The sequence below is a fragment of the Eurosta solidaginis genome, chromosome 3 (assembly GCF_040869045.1).
Source record: "Eurosta solidaginis isolate ZX-2024a chromosome 3, ASM4086904v1, whole genome shotgun sequence".
Lineage (NCBI taxonomy): Eukaryota > Metazoa > Arthropoda > Insecta > Diptera > Tephritidae > Eurosta > Eurosta solidaginis.
In genome coordinates this window covers 90,518,567-90,534,776 of record NC_090321.1, presented here as the reverse complement: position 1 = coordinate 90,534,776, position 16,210 = coordinate 90,518,567, and positions in this window count along the sequence as shown.

Sequence of the window (16,210 nt, the reverse complement as noted above, 5' to 3'; positions counted from 1 at the left end):
GCACTCAAGCGGTTAGTTGGTATTGAACGAAAGATGAAACGCAATGAGGAATTCGCCGAAGCATATAGTTGAATCATCGACAGTTACGTGCAGAAGGGATACGCTCGTAAGGTTAACGCTGACGAAATAGCCTCTTATCATCCAAAGACTTGGTACTTGCCGCACTTCGCCGTGGGGAACCCAAATAACCCGATGAAATTGCGCCTTGTCTTCAATGCAGCAGCTTGCTCGAATGGGACCTCACTCAATTCGCATTTGTTAAAAGGGCCTCAGCAGTATCGCCCGCTGGCCGCAATATTATTTCACTTTCGCGAGGGTCAGGTTGCAGTATGCGGCGATATAATGGAAATGTTTCACCAGGTGGTGGTGCAACCTAGCGATCGATGCGCACAACGATTCCTTTGACGAGGAGGCAATAAGACAAAACCACCCGACGTATATGAAACGATAGTAATGACTTTTGGGGCAGCTTGTTCACCATGCTTAGCTCATCATGTGAAGACAGTGAACGGTTTGAGACACCGTCAAGAGGATAACTTACGAGCAGTAAAGGCCATACTCGAGTACCACTATATGGATGAAGCCATTAAGGTCACTAATTATAAAATTATATCGAATTCGCCCGAAGTAATGAAGTCGCTGGGTGCTAAAAGTGTTGCGCTGGGCATTAATCGCAAGGAAACATTCGCTTCCGAAAAGGTTTTAGGGATGTATTGGCAACCTAGTACTGATGATTTTAATTTCGAAGTAAAGTTTAATTACACTGATAAAATCGTCCTGGATGGATTAAGATGTCCAACAAAAAGAGAGATTCTTAGTATCGTTGTGTCTATATTTGATCCTATAGGTTTTTTATCCCACTTTACTATAAGCGCCAAACTCTTGCTGAGAGAAGTCTGGAGACGCCAGATTAGATGGGATGAACAAATTCCAGCCGAAGTGAACGCAGCCTGGGTGAGGTTCCGCCAGCAACTTACCAATGTTACACAATGCCATATCCCGCGCCATTATTTTAATAATACAACTATGAAACAATTGCAGCTACATGTATTTGTCGACGCAGTGAGGACGCGTTCGCAGCAGCCTACTGGAGGTCCATCACAGTTCATGATGTGATTGGAGTTTCATTTGTTTGCGCGAAGACCAGAACCGCTCCGTTGAAGCCTCTTACGATGCCGCGCCTTGAACTGCAGGCAGCAGTTCTGGGAACGAGGTTGATGAATACTATTTTAAATGAACATTCTTTCAAAATTAATGACTTTTTTATATGAAGCGCTTCAAGTACCGTGTTACATTAGATCAATAGTAAGAATCGCCGGTACAAGCCCTTCATTGCGTATAGGATTGCGGAAATTCTGGACGGATCAAAGCTATTGGAGGTGGGTGTCTACGAAAGACAATGTAGCAGATGAAGCCACTCGTGCTAAGTGTCCTACAGATTTCTCGCCATCATCGCGCTGGTTCAACGGTCCGCATTTTCTTAAAACTCCACAGGACAACTGGCATGACGGAAACTCTCTTGGAAAAAAATCGACATGAATCGTTTGATGAAGAAGAAATTAAACCAAAGTTCGGGTTAATGGTTGCACGTAAAATATTTATTGACTTTAGTCGTTTTTCATCCTTTGCCAAACTTAAACGCACTATCGCTTGGATTCTTAGATTTATCTCAGCATGCAGAAAACGGAAGACGTCCGAGCAAATGTATGGCTTAACAGCAGAGGAACTCGAGAGATCACAGTTAACATTATGCCGTCTAATCCAAGAAGAAAAATACGTTGCTGAGATGAAAGATATTGCTGACAAGGAACCTTTTTTTTCTTTTTTGCGGGGAGGCTGAAAAATGCCTAATGCACCATAATTGCTGCCGTCGCAGCAACCGTGTGTCCGTAGACTAAAAAACAGCCCAGTTCTGGAAGCGTCGCCCACCCCGGCACCACTTTCTCATTACTTCAGGGTGGCGTTCCATATTTCTCATGTTTTAAGAGCCTACTGTTGTCCCTGCGTCCAGGTTCCCGCTATTTGCTCTGAGTGGTCATTTAATCGCCACTGCTTCGCATGCGCATTTCCCTGCGCTCCCTCTCAGCATCCATCAGGCGTGTCATTACTATAAATGCCATTTTGATCACTGCAGTCCAGCAATCTTTCCTGTTGCACATATGTGATACTAAATTTCTCGTGGTAGGTTCCTCCCCAAAGACTCCATGCAAGGTGAGTCTTTCTTCGTGGAAACGGGGGCAGTGGAACATGACGTGTTCTGCGTTTTCTAACTCCGTGGTACACATTGGGCAATGAGAATCTTCCTCTATCCTACGCTTCCATAAATACTCTTTGAAACCGCCACGTCCACTCATTATCTGCGTGAGATAGTAGTTCAGTTCGCCGTGCTTCCGCTCATTCCATTGAGCTACGTTCCAAACTAGTGTGAAAGTCCAACGCCCTTTACTCGAGGCCTCCCACCGTTCTTGCCCCTTAGCTATTGTTTGTGTCCTTGCTCTTTTCTTGTCTTCTTCAGATGGTCGCTCGATATTAGTGTTATACAGATCGGCCATTTCGCCTGCCAGTAAGTCCACCGGGATTTTCCGGGTTAGAACCAGGATCGCGTCGTCGGACACCGTCCGATAAGCACTTGCTATTCTTAAAGAAGCAAGTCGGTACGCTGCTAATATATATTTTTGATGGGTCGGTTTAGATCCATACCACACTGGTGCTGCGTATAGTATTATTGAGCTGGTTACTGTGGACAATAGCTGACGTGTAGCTTCGCTCGGACCACCAATGTTAGGCATTATTCGCATAAGTGATCCATTAACTTTGGTAATTTTCTCCCCCACCGCTCTGAAGTGCTCTTTGAAAGTTAACTTAGAGTCAATGTGCACTCCTAAGTATTTTAAGGAATCCTTTGAGGTGATTTGGTGATCCCCGACAGTTAAGACTAACTCGTTCGCCGACCGTTTGGAGCTTACTAACACCACTTCCGTCTTTTGGCTAGCCAACTGCAGTCCCGTATAGGTCAGCCATTCCTTTATTCTTGCTACGGCGTCATTACATAATGCTTGAAGCAGGTCCAGTTTCTTGGCCACTACTACCACTGCAATATCATCAGCATATCCCACAATTTGCGTGTTTTCTGGTAAATCAATCCCTGTGGGACGCCTCCTGTGATTTTGTACTCTTTTGCTCCTTGGTCCGTGTCAAAAAGAAGTACTCTGTCTTTCAGATAGCTACCTATTATTCTGCGTAGGTAAGCTGGAATGTCGAAGCTTTGCAGTGCTGCCATTATCTGCATCCAGTTCGCAGTGTTAAAAGCATTCTTGATGTCCAACATAATCAGTGCACAGAACCTCCTTTTATTTTGGCCTCCGGAGATAGCTTCTCTAGCTATATTGACGACTGTTTGTATTGCATCTACTGTGGATCTTGATTTGCGAAATCCATATTGACTATTCGATAAGCCACCTGGTCTTTCTAGAGTCAGCTGTAGGCGCTCACTAATTATACGCTCGAAAATCTTCCCTAGGGAATCCAGCATACAAAGTTGCCTATATGAGGATGGTTGGTCCGGCTGTTTACCACGTTTCACAATAGGACAAGTCTTTGTCGCTTCCACGGGCGAGGGAACACGCCTTCTTGCATACAGGCATTAAAAAGATCATTAAATAATGTAGCCCTAGTTGTAATCGCGGCTTTAAGAGCTATGTTCGGTACTTCGTCGGGTCCTGGGGATTTGTTATCAGCAACTCTTTTTGCAGCGTCCAGCACCTCTTGCTCTGTAATTTCCGTACTTTCTATATCCTCGCTTGGATAAACCCAGCGATCTTGCGCCGGGAAAAGTGTTTCAACAATAATATTCATCAATATCGGGTACGTAGGTTGCTGTGATATCGGTCCTTTAACTTTGGCCATCACAGTTCTGTAGGCTGATCCCCAAGGATCTAGGTCGATACTATCCAGCAGTTCCCTAAAGCATAACTTCTTGCTCTTTTTTATGGCATTTTTAAGTGCCTTTCTTCGTGCGACATAGGTGCTGTGTAGCTCCGCATATCGTGGTGATGATCGTGCCCCCTGCGCTATTCTTCGTGCTTTGTGACATTTTCTACGCTCTTCCGCAATTTCGTCATTCCACCAATATACCGGAGTGCGCTGTGCTTTTCCGCGACTTCTGGGCATGGCAGCATCACATGCCATACATAGCAACTTAGTGATTTGAACCGACTGGTCTTCCGCGTGCGATTCTCGTACTATGGCGTCCTTCCAGATAATGTCAAATATTTGTGGGTCGAAAAGGTGCTGTTTCCATTTCCTACTTTGTCGATGTCTTGCTGCTACCGTTCGTGGAGTTTCGAGCAGCTCTACGCTAATAGCTTTATGGTCGCTGTGTGTGTAGACGTTGCTTATGGACCATTTTGCTCGTCTTGATATTTCGCTGCTAGCGAAGGTGAGATCTATAATGGATCGTCTGGTACCTGTATCGAAGGTATGTATCCCTGGTTCATTTAGGAGTTCTAGCCTCAAAGAAGTAAGGCTTTCGAGAACTCTTCCTCTTTCGTTGGTTCGTCTACTTCCCCACACAGATGACCATGCATTGAAGTCTCCACACACTAAAAGCGGGTGTTTACCTCGTGCTTCAATGGTGATCCCGTATATCATATCTTCCAACTTGGCGATGGTCATGCTCGGAGGGGCCTAGCAACTGAAGACGTATATACCGTTGATTTTTGCCCACGTGAATCCTGCTACCGTTGGCGTCATAATTTCCTGTGGGAGAAATTTCCCTGGTGCCCAAATTGAGGCTTTCCCTGCTGAATCTGAGAGCCAACCCTGCTCCTGGCGATTTTTGTATTGTTCAGAGAGTACCACTATGTCATATCCTCCTTCATAGACTGTTTGGGATAATAGCTCTTGGGCTGCCTCGCAATGGTTTAAATTGAGCTGCAATACCCTCATGAGACAGTCATTTTGCTGCCCTCTCGTTGTGGGCATTTAAAACTGCCTGCTGAATGTTGTCCCCCACATAGCGCGCATTTCGGTGCGTTTTCGCAACTTGCAGCCTTATGACCTTCCTGGCCGCATTTCCTGCATAGGCTAGACCTATGTACAGTCTCCTTACATTTCTGAGCTATATGCCCGTAGCACCTATAACAGCGTTTCTCTTGCTTGAGCTCTCTAATTCGGCAGGAAACCCATCCTACCCGGATTCTTTGCGTATTAAGAACCGCCTTGGCATCATCCGCTGTAAGGCTTATAAGTGCCGACTTCGTGCCACTGTACCCTGTGCGTATGCTTTTTATGGCAGCCACATCAGGAAGTTTGATGTTGCATTGCTGGTGGAGGGCGTTGCAAATCTCCTCGGGCGTAGTAATCTCATCGAGATCTCTGCACTGTAGTGTGACCATTTGGGACTTTGTTTTAACTTTAGCCGAGTCCTTTAGTGCCGCTTCAATTTCTGCTTAGTACGTGCTTGTTTTCCCATCTTGCGATTTTTTCAGCTCTAGTAACAGCTCTCCTTTCGCCGTTCTTCTAATAGTTTTGACGTCGTCACCCAGGGATTTTAATTCGTCGCATCTTCTCACTTTACGCAATATGTCGGCGTACGTCGCATCCCCCGCCTTGGAAATGATGATTGCATCCGGCCTAGCCCTAAGTGTTTTTTCTTGCTCTTCTTTTTAGCTAACTGCCACTCTCCCGTCTTTTGGGCTGCAGTTTCCTCTTTCCGCTCCGTCTTCTCTTGCGTTTCTTGCCGTCGTTTGTGACCACCCACGTGCCCTGGCAAGACGTCTTTTAGTTTAGTAGTGGGTTTTACCACGTTGTTCTCCTTGGTCGAATACGAATTATTCCTCGGTCGCTTTCCTGGGGGTGATGGACTTCTATCCTTGGCACATTCGCTTGCACGCAATTTATGTTCTAAATTCTTTACCTCTAGGGCCGACTCGATGTACAACACTTTTATTACGGAGGCAAAGCGCTTGATTTCCGCGTGTATATTATTACGCCCTATGAAGAACTGCATCAAGTCCTCAATCGCCTTGCCTAGCTGGGTCATATTTTTTTCTCCAGGGGGGTTTTGCTGATTTAACGCAGCTGACGCCTGCTTAATTAGCTCACTTAATAATTGTGTGCCCGTTTGAGCCTTGCTGTCGGAGTTCTTTATGCAAAGCTTCGGTGTAGCACCCGGCGACAATGCTCCTTGCTTGCTTTCGGCCTCCGCTCCTTTGGGTTTCGTTACAACTTGCGAAGAATTGTTAAGGCCCCCAGCCGATGGGCCACGCCCTCCTGGAGAGCGAGCTAGCTTCCTTCCTACGAATGGATTGAACGCCATTTCATTCTCCTGTGTTTGGTTTTTTATTTTAGTATTGTTGTTGCTCATCATTTATTTAATTGGGTCCCCACTTGAGGCCGCTATCTTGGTCCGAGTGTGCAGTTACCTATATAGATCCCGTGGTTGTCTATGCGAAGCCAGGGAGGCCACGTGAAGGTTGACGCAGTCCCTCATGAAGACTGCGTTCAGAGCCAGATCAGTATTAATCGGGAGGATCTCAACCGAACCTGCACCACCAACTTAATGATGACAGACTTTGAACGTACCCCAAGGCCTGCCAAGGTTTTAACGGGACGGAGACGAATGGGACATTAACCGGAAAGTCATTTCGACGGTGTGTCAAGCCGTGTACTGAGATTTCCGAATGCCATATTCGCCAGCCCTTAACAAACATATCCGAGTCGTTGATTCCAGTATATCTTAATTAAGACCTTACTGGGCTCAGTCTTAATGTGACAATCACCTTAAATTTACAAATAATTTACCTCTTTACCTTCCTGAGTGTGTATCCCACGTCGTATAGTTGCCTCCCTATCTTGGGTAGGTATTCCCTCGAAGCAACCCCGTACTAGGCTGTGGATGCTTAATTCAGGGCGGCATCTACTCGCCCTGCCACTGGAGGTTCTCAGGGTGCTTTAGGCCTTTTAAGCCAAACCCTCCTCACCAGCCGCCCTTGGTCGAGGGCTGCTTATTTGATATTCGCAGCTAACCTAATTAATAGGCCGTTCACTGTCCGCCAGCAGTGGCCCCCTTGGCCTGAGCTCAGCCAAAAACAAGCAACCTATTGCCGCAACAGTGAGCTATACCAACTCTGTCCTTATATGGATGAAAACGGGTTACTAAGAGTTTACGGAAGATTCGATGCTGCGGTTTGCTTTCCATATGATGCCAAACCTTCGATTATTCTGCCAGCCGGTCACATCGTAACAAAATTAGTAGTTGCCGATAAACACGGCAAGATGATGCATCAAAATATTGAAGCAACTATCACGGAGATTCGGCGTAAATTTTGAATTCCGCGTCTTCGTCAAATTTTGCGCGCAGTCGTGTCCAGTTGCTCTGTTTGTAAAATTTTAAAGGCGAAGCCGGTTGTCCCATTGATGGGCTCTCTTCCGCGAGACCGTCTGACGCGAGTTATCCCTTTTTTTAAATTAACTGTGTCTTTTAAATATTTCCACATAAGCTTATTATTTTGTCTATTAGCTAAGATTTTACTTTCCAGGTACCTGTTTTCCTTAATCTTAATTAGTTTTTTGTAGTGTCTGTTAATGCGTTTGTACTGCCTCCAGTCACCACTCATTTGACTACTTTTATAGAGACCATTTTTGCGTCTGTTTAGATCAGTTAACTCGCGATCATACCATTTATTCATTAGTTTCACTTCAATTTGTTTTTCAAACTTTAGAACTTTCACTGCTTGAACCATAACATAATTTAAAGCTTTGATTTTATCTTCAAGTGATAAATTGTTTAATATACTCAAGTTATAGTACCTAAAGATATGAAGAAAGTTTTCAGCATTGTAGCACTCCCAAGAAGTTATAGTTTTTGTTACACGCATGTGGTACTCTTTCTCTGATTCTAAATTAAACCCAATTGTTTCATGGTGAGAGATTTTATTTTCTTCAAGCCTCATACAGTTAATTTTATCACTATTTGAGTAAAGTAAATCAATTCTTGTTTGAGAAGTTTCTGTTATACGGGTATTGAAATCGATTTCCTGAGTCACATACATTTGCCATAATGTCATTTAACTGATTTCGGATGGAAGTGTTCCTGTTCATGTCTATATTGAAATTGTAAGGTTGGCTTTTCATCGCCAACCATTTTGCAATTTTTATACCCACGCTTGTGGATTGGATACTCGCCCTAGCGGGTATGCAGCCCATTTGTTGAACTGGACACACAAACCTTGTTTCCTTTTTTGCTTATTTCCAATAATAGTACACTTAGTTTAGTTCTTTTAATTTTTGTCTTTATTTACGTGTAACTTTAGTCTTTTTAATTTTTTTCAATAAATTCGCTATCGTTTCATTTCTTTATGTTTCAGCCGTAAAATATAGTTACACTTTAATTTCTCAACTCAGTTACTTAGACTTTTAACTTTTTAGTTACAACCGCACAACCACCACATAGTTTTGTTCAATTTACTTTTTTCTCTTTTTTGGTTTTTAATCACTAGCGCGTTCTGATGGCTTGGCCGGTTACTTTGCTTGTCCTCACGAAAAAACCGTCGGGCTCGTTTTTTTGGCCCAGCTCAGCGGCCATCATTTTTTACCGCTGATGATTGGTTCTGCTGAGTGCAATTGGCATTGCTGTTCAGCAACAGCTGACGGCGATGCCACTTGCACGCAGGGGTGTGTTTTGTTGCGTAAAGCGGGTAACGCAGTGCGGTTATAAAATCCCCCATAAGTAAGTTATTATTGCTTGGTTCAAACTTATGTAGAACATTTTCAAACAAGTAATTTATAAAATCGCTGTCATTACTATTAGGTGAATGATATAAGAGTCCCATACACCATTTGTTTTAATTTTAATAATTATACACCACATATTTTGGTCAAAGTTGTTGTTGTAAATCACTTTATACTCAATTGTTTCGTGAACATATATTAACACACTGCCTGTGTGACGGCTATGTGAATCACATCTTATACTGTTTTCACACAGAAACTTAATGATCTCATTTCACCTTCTGATGAAATCGTAAATTTTTTGCTTTCACACAGAAGTAACTGCTCGATTAGTCTGAAGGATGAAATGTCAAGCGAATAAAATGACAATGCTATATGACAGACAATCATGGCGGAACGATACAAGGTGGCAGCATGGTGACATCTACATACATAAATAAGAATTCCATGTACTTTGTTTTTGTAAATTCGATGGACAAATGTCAAAATCGTACTGCGCCGGAAGTTGATGTATCAAATCAAATAAAAAAAGGTTATAATCAGCTGTTCGATGCGGCCACCTTGTATCGTTCCGCCAAGCAGACAATGACATTTACTTTGACAAATAACATTTTTAAGCACTGAACACACCAAAAACTAAGAAATTGAACGCTCCCAACGGAGTTGCATTGTGCTTTTGACTTCATTAGGCATTCGATTAGCTACTAATGAAATAATTATAGATTCGAATATTGTAGGGAAGATTGAGCTCAATAAGCGTGCACATAGTGTACAAGTACAAGTGTGTTGACTTCTTTCTGACAGGCACTCGCTTAAGTGAGCATACCGGGAAAATCTGGGTTGCCATTGTTGTCTCGGTTGAAAACGGTCAATTAGGGTTCTGTGCAGAGACGTAAAAGATTGAAACAGGGTTTATGTAGTCACAAAAGTGCTCCTGTTCCACAGCATTTTAATTTTATATCATGGCGAAAAATGTTCAGTTCAGAGTTATTGATTTTCATTAAAAGTTTAATTTATTACGGAGGGTTACTGCTTTAAGTGTAAAAAGCAGAGAAAACGTAGAGTTTTTCAAATTATTGTGAAAAACTTTTTAATTTGAATTTCTGTACCCAAGTTCACTATATTTGTATAACACAAGAATCTGGAGGTCAATTCCTTAACTACGAAAAACTGAAAAATGTACACTTATCGAAAACTCATATGCACACACAATTTACACTTTGTATTTAGTTGTGTTTTTATGGACGAAATTTCGAAACTAAAAACAAAAGTTTCATTTGTCAGAAAAAATAAAGAAAAAACGGCCTAATGTTAAAAAAGCCTATCGAAATACAAACTAGCTTGTCTTTAATCATTGTTTACTATATAGTTTGGCAGCTTAAATTGAGGTTATGTTGCGAATAGAGTGGAAGGCACTCGAATTCAGTGAAAGAAGGCAAATGGAGTGGAATGAAGAACAGTAGGAAGAGCAGAGTTGCATTGGATTAATATACCTTCAATCATTGTATCAATATTAAAGATAAATTTAGAAAAAATAATTAAATACTTGAGTATAAGCAAACATTTTCTTTCAATTACTACAATTAAGGTGTCCTAGATGCTATATATTCCAAAATTATAAAATTGTATGTCTGTTTAAAAATGTAACTTGAATTTCTCTAAAGATTTCCGTAATATCGCCATTAGTGATGTTTGTGTGTGTGTGCTAATTTTGAGCTATCAGATGTTAGTTGCGCTACTTGGGAAGATTTACAATATTTTTAATGAACTACGTTGTATTTTTCTTTTATTTCGTTAGTTTTTTTTAAATATAGTCCACACACTTACACCATTACTGAAACCTTATTGGCTCCCTCGACAAAAAATAAAGAGAAAATACAAGAAAAATTCATGGAAAATAAAATAGGGTCATATAGGAGTTTGATTTGTTTGCACTTACAGCACCATTTTATTTGCAGGAGACTTTCACAGCTACAAAAATTAAGGCGGATTTACACAGACTCTTTTATTGTTTTGCATTCATTAATTCATCTGTGGGGCGAAGTATCAAAAAATTTACATAAATGCTTTGGTTGCGTGTCTACGCTTTGACAACGCCATACGAAAAACAATGAAACGTCGTACTTTATCTTAGCTTTGAAGCGACCAAAGCGTTTATATAATTTCGCCCTTATGCATGTGTGTAAACAGCCTTAGAAGTGCAATTTTTCCATGTTACACGTGCGGTGCTTTATATTTTGACTCTAATTTAAACAAAATTTGCTTTCCGTATGTTTCCGCATTGTTGCAGGCTATAAATCTTCTAGTATTCTTATTTCCGCGGAAATATATGCAACTATTTCATCTGTAAATACTACAAAGTTTTATTAAACTAACAAATGCAACTTAGCTTGAAGTACCAAAAATGCAACTCTAGACCTGAGATTTGCATCAGGTGAGCGAGGCTGTTTGTAGTTTTGACGTTTATCGCTTAGTTGACACACTTGTATAGGTACACTATGCTAGTGCATTGCCGTCGACGCACCCAACAATTATACCGCCACTGTTTATTGCTCTCACTTCACTTATTAAACCTTCTGTCGGCTCTATCACTGATTTATGAGCATTTTTTTTCTCTATTATTTTTGTTTACATTCGCCTTTGGTTTAATCACTACTTTGTTCGCATTTTTTTTTTGCTGCTTGTGCATATGTTGGCTTTTTATTTGGATTATTTGCATTCACTTTAGCACTGTTATGGTCATGCGATACACTAATTTTTGCAATATTATTGCTTAGTTCTTTCGTTACTTCTTCAACTATTTGCTTTTTCATTTCCTCATACTTCGTTTGTAATTGTTGGTCTAAAACAACACTTAGTTCATCTACAATGTCTTTCTTAAATTTTTGATACTTCTTTGTAAAGATATCGTCCATAACCTCTCTAACCTCACTCTTCTTCAATTTATTCTGTTCTGCATTTTGAATTATGTATTTAATTTCCAAAAACTTCATATTTGTACTTGATACATGTACATTCATTACAAAACCAATTAATGTTTATATTTCCATTTATGACTTTCAAATCGCTCTTCCAATTTTACTGCTTTTAAGGCAGTAGCTTTTACCACATCCCCCCTTACACTCCACCGTCTCTTCTATAATCGTCAATTTCGCTGTGCATTCGCAGCACTCAGAGGGCATTTTAAACCGGAATTCTGGTGACTTTTTTATTTTTTTAACTTTTATATATAAATTTCCACTGATTTTATAAGGTTACCACTTTAAATTCGAGTCAAGGTCTCATTATACACTTTGTTTGATTGATTATGCATGCATTTGTTATAGCCATAGTAGTATAGTGTCATCAATCACAAGACGAACAGACTACCTAATTCTCTATTTGCGCTTCGAGGGAGGCCACAATAGAGGTGGACGGTTGGTGCATGGGTGCGCAAATGGCGGACGAGGCGATAAGTGTGTACACAGATGGTTCCAAAGTAGTGGAAGGAGTAGGGTCTGCTGTATACTGTGCTGATCCGGAAATAAGCAGATCCTAAGGGCTGCGGTATTACTGTAGCGTTTTCCAAGCGGAAATATTAGCCGTAACCAAAGCAGTAGAAACCCTGGAAGAGAATAGCTTACGCTGCAACCGTGTTAACTTTTATATTGACAGTCAAGCAGCAATTAAGGCAATAATCTCGCATAGCACAGCATCTAAATGCGTGTTAGAGTTTAAGCAGTCTCTGGAGAGAATCGGTACAGGGAGAAGCATACATCTGTATTGGGTCCCAGGGCATATGGGAATAGATGGGAATGAAAAAGCGGACGAACTAGCTAAAATGGGCGCATTCCCTGAAGCTTGCTCCGTAGACGTCCCAATTAGACTAGACGAGATTAAACGAAGGCGAGAGGTGCATATGATCGACCAAGCGGGAAAGGCGTGGGTTCAAGCGCGGTCTTACAACCTTAGACTAACAAAGCTTCTATCATTAAAAAGAAAGGACTGTAGAATCATGACGGGTATTCTGACTGGACACAGCCTCCTGGCGTCACATGCCTTTAAATTAGGCTTGGTCAGTGATAGCAGATGTAGGAAGTGCGAGCTAGATGAGGAAACGATCGAGCACGTTCTGTGCCCGTGCCCTGCACTTTCCAGGCTAAGACTCCAGCTATTAGGAGTGATACAGCTGTCAGATCTAGAAGCAGCAAATGGCTTAAGTCCTAGGAAGCTTCTAGTATTTTCCAAGAGGACGGAGTAATTTTATAACATGTGTCCTGTTTTTTGATAGGGTTTTTCAGTTTGGTCGTTAAAACAAACTTCTGGTAACACTACGGACTCAATCAGTCTATGTGAGGTCCTCATGGGCCGGCCAGTTCAACCTAACCTAACCTAAGTATAGATGAATGGATTTGTTCTTTGTTTCGAGAGAGCGCTGTCAAAATGCACATTTTTGTGAATGATGCCGCTCCAAACAAAAATTAATAGATCTGAATATGGGGATTTGTGACATACATTTCGGCGAATTTATAGTTTCAATCTCTAATAAAATCATAGTCGAAAAATGTTCATTTATTTAAACTTATTGGGCTTATCTTATATGTCTGACGTTCCAGGTTTTGTGATCAAAATGGACTGCCTGCACCGGGACTTCATATTTACAAAACCTGTTTTTAGTGATAACTTTTTAATGGGAAATAATATTTACCCTCTGCCTTCGAAATAATAATATTTACACTAAAACAAGTATTTTTATCTTTTTTCCCATAATTTGTGGACCTTTTCTACAGTTGTAGGTCAAACTAAAGTTAACCGAAATTTTTGGTCCGTTTTTCGTTTTAGCTGGCACATTTTTTGCTGATCGAACCTACCTTATGGAAATCAATGTAATCGATTAATGCTGCCATACCATAACGCTAACGCCATAACCATACCATAGCCAACCACCCTGAAAAAATCGCGAGTACTCCATGTATGCATGTATGGAGTACTCGCTATGGACCAAGCGAGTGCTCCAAAATTAACCACAATCCATACAAAAAATATGGTCCAATTAACATTGAGATGTCCTAGGACTGGACCATATACTCCAGCTCCGCATTACATTAGAGTAATCCATGGAGTACCCACAGTCCATTAAACATCGTGTAGTTATTACAATCGTTAAAAACGAGCAATGATCGGCTTACAATATGTCCGTGTAGAAGCATGAGTTGGTCCATTGCTGCATTACAGTGGAGTATAATTGTAAGTACTCCAGTATAACACAAGTGGACCACATCATCCAACGATTTTTGCAGGGCAATTCGTTTTTGGTTTCTCGCCATATCGTTATGACTAAGAGACTTATTTTTTGTGGAATGTGGTCGCATTTTTTTTGCGTTTTCTTCATTTTTATGAAATTTTTAAGATTTTTAGGTTAAGGCACCATTAATCGATCACATTGGAGAAGGTTATGGATGTGGCTATGGCTACGACTATGGCGTTAGGGTTAAGGAAGTTTAATTAGCCCTTCCCTGCAAAAATCGTTGGATCATGTGGTCCACTGGAGTACTTACCATTATACTCCACTGTAATGCAGCAATGGACCAACTCAAGTTTCTACACGAACATATTGTAAGCCGATCATTGCTCGTTTTTGACGATTGTAATCACTACACGATGTTTATTGGACTGTGGGTACTCCATGGATTATTCTGATGTAATGCGGAGCTGGAGTATATGGTCCAGTCCTAGGACATCGCAATGTTAAATGGGCCATATTTTTTGTATGAATTGTGGTTAATTTTGGAGCACTCGCTTGGTCCATAGCAATTTTTGCAGGGTTATAGTTCGCGAAAGTAAAAGTAGAAGAAGTGATGATAGAAAATAATCGGAACTAGTAGTTTAAAGTTCTTCTTAGCCTAGTGTTGCCGTGTCAATGGAATATAAAAGTACCATTTCTCAAGACGCCTCCTACGATTATATTCCCTGTATACATATACAATCATTTCGTATCTTAGTTCATATAAACTTATTATAATAAGATATCTCTAAATTTAATAAACTTAACTGTTCCCAATGCTTTTGTAAAAATGTCTGCATCATCGTTCTCAGATGCAATTTTTACAATTTCAATAGTTCCATTTTTTACATTTTCGTGAACATAATGGTAATGCACTTCAATGTGCTTTGAGTTTTTTTGTAAATTTTCCATACTTCGCTATAGTCAAAGCCCCTGCGTTATCTTTATATATTTTTATAGGTTTATAAACTTTTATGAATATATCACTCGTTACACTAAGCAGAAAAATAATATCTGTTACAGCTTCTCACATAGCAATATATTCGGCAAATGTTGACTTTGTTACATTATTTTGTTTCTTATACTTCCAATATATTACGTTTCCAAATAATCGAATAACAAGACCTGAGGTTGACTTCCTGTCCACAATATCTCCTGCAAAGTCTGCGTCTGCATAGCAGTCCATTACATCAGCATTACTATTTTTACTATACGTTAATTGAAGTGTTTTGGTTAGGTATAAATATTTAAGAACTCGCAATGCATACTTAAAATGTGTCATTGTAACAATTATGAAATCTACTTAAAAAATTCACACTGTAAGCAATATCAGATCTAGTACCGGAGCTTATGTACAATAGTGCACCCATTAAGTTCCCATACCTTACACCTTCATTTAGCTCAGATTGTTCTAATTTCAAATTTATTTCCATTGGTGTCTTATACAATTTTGCTTCTTGAATGTTATACCGTTTAGCCCATGATTCTATATAACGCTCCTGGCTTAAAAACATTTTATTACGTATTCCATATTCATATTCAATGTCAATTCCTATATAGGTTTTAACTTTTCCCTAATCTTACATTTTAAATTTTTTACTTAGTTCGTTTTTAATATTAATGATTTCTTGTATATCTTCGCAATAGTAAATATGTATTAAAGTTATTTCCGGTTTTAACATAAAGACAGTAATCATATTTGTTACGGTCTGCTGTTATGGTCTACGGTTACGGTCCACTTGGAAGCGTTTTCGTGCGAACACATCTAGTGACTAGTGATGGGACCAAAAAGTTGCGATGCAAAAGTATTGAAAACAAGAAAAAAAAGATCTGCGATCACTAGCAAAAAAATTTGCCACAAGTTTCCGGGAAAACGTCGAAAAGAAGGCCGCTGCAAAAAGGGCTGATAGGAGAAAGAATTGCCACGAGTTTCTGGAAAAATTTGGAGGAAGAAGGCCGCTGCAAAACGGGCGTAAAAAAACACCAACTGAAATTAAAACGCGAGGGTAACCAAAAGGGAACCATAAAGTCGCCGCTAAAACGTTTATATGCAGCACAACCTTTTGATGAAGACAAATTCAATGCTACTGTAAACGACGATAACATAAGGAAATTGCAAAGGGTCTTAAGAATACTTCTTAAATGTGGCTGGCTTTAAAATCCCCAATGTACCCAAACGAGTTGTAAAGCCAAACTTGAAGCATTCTTCGGTGG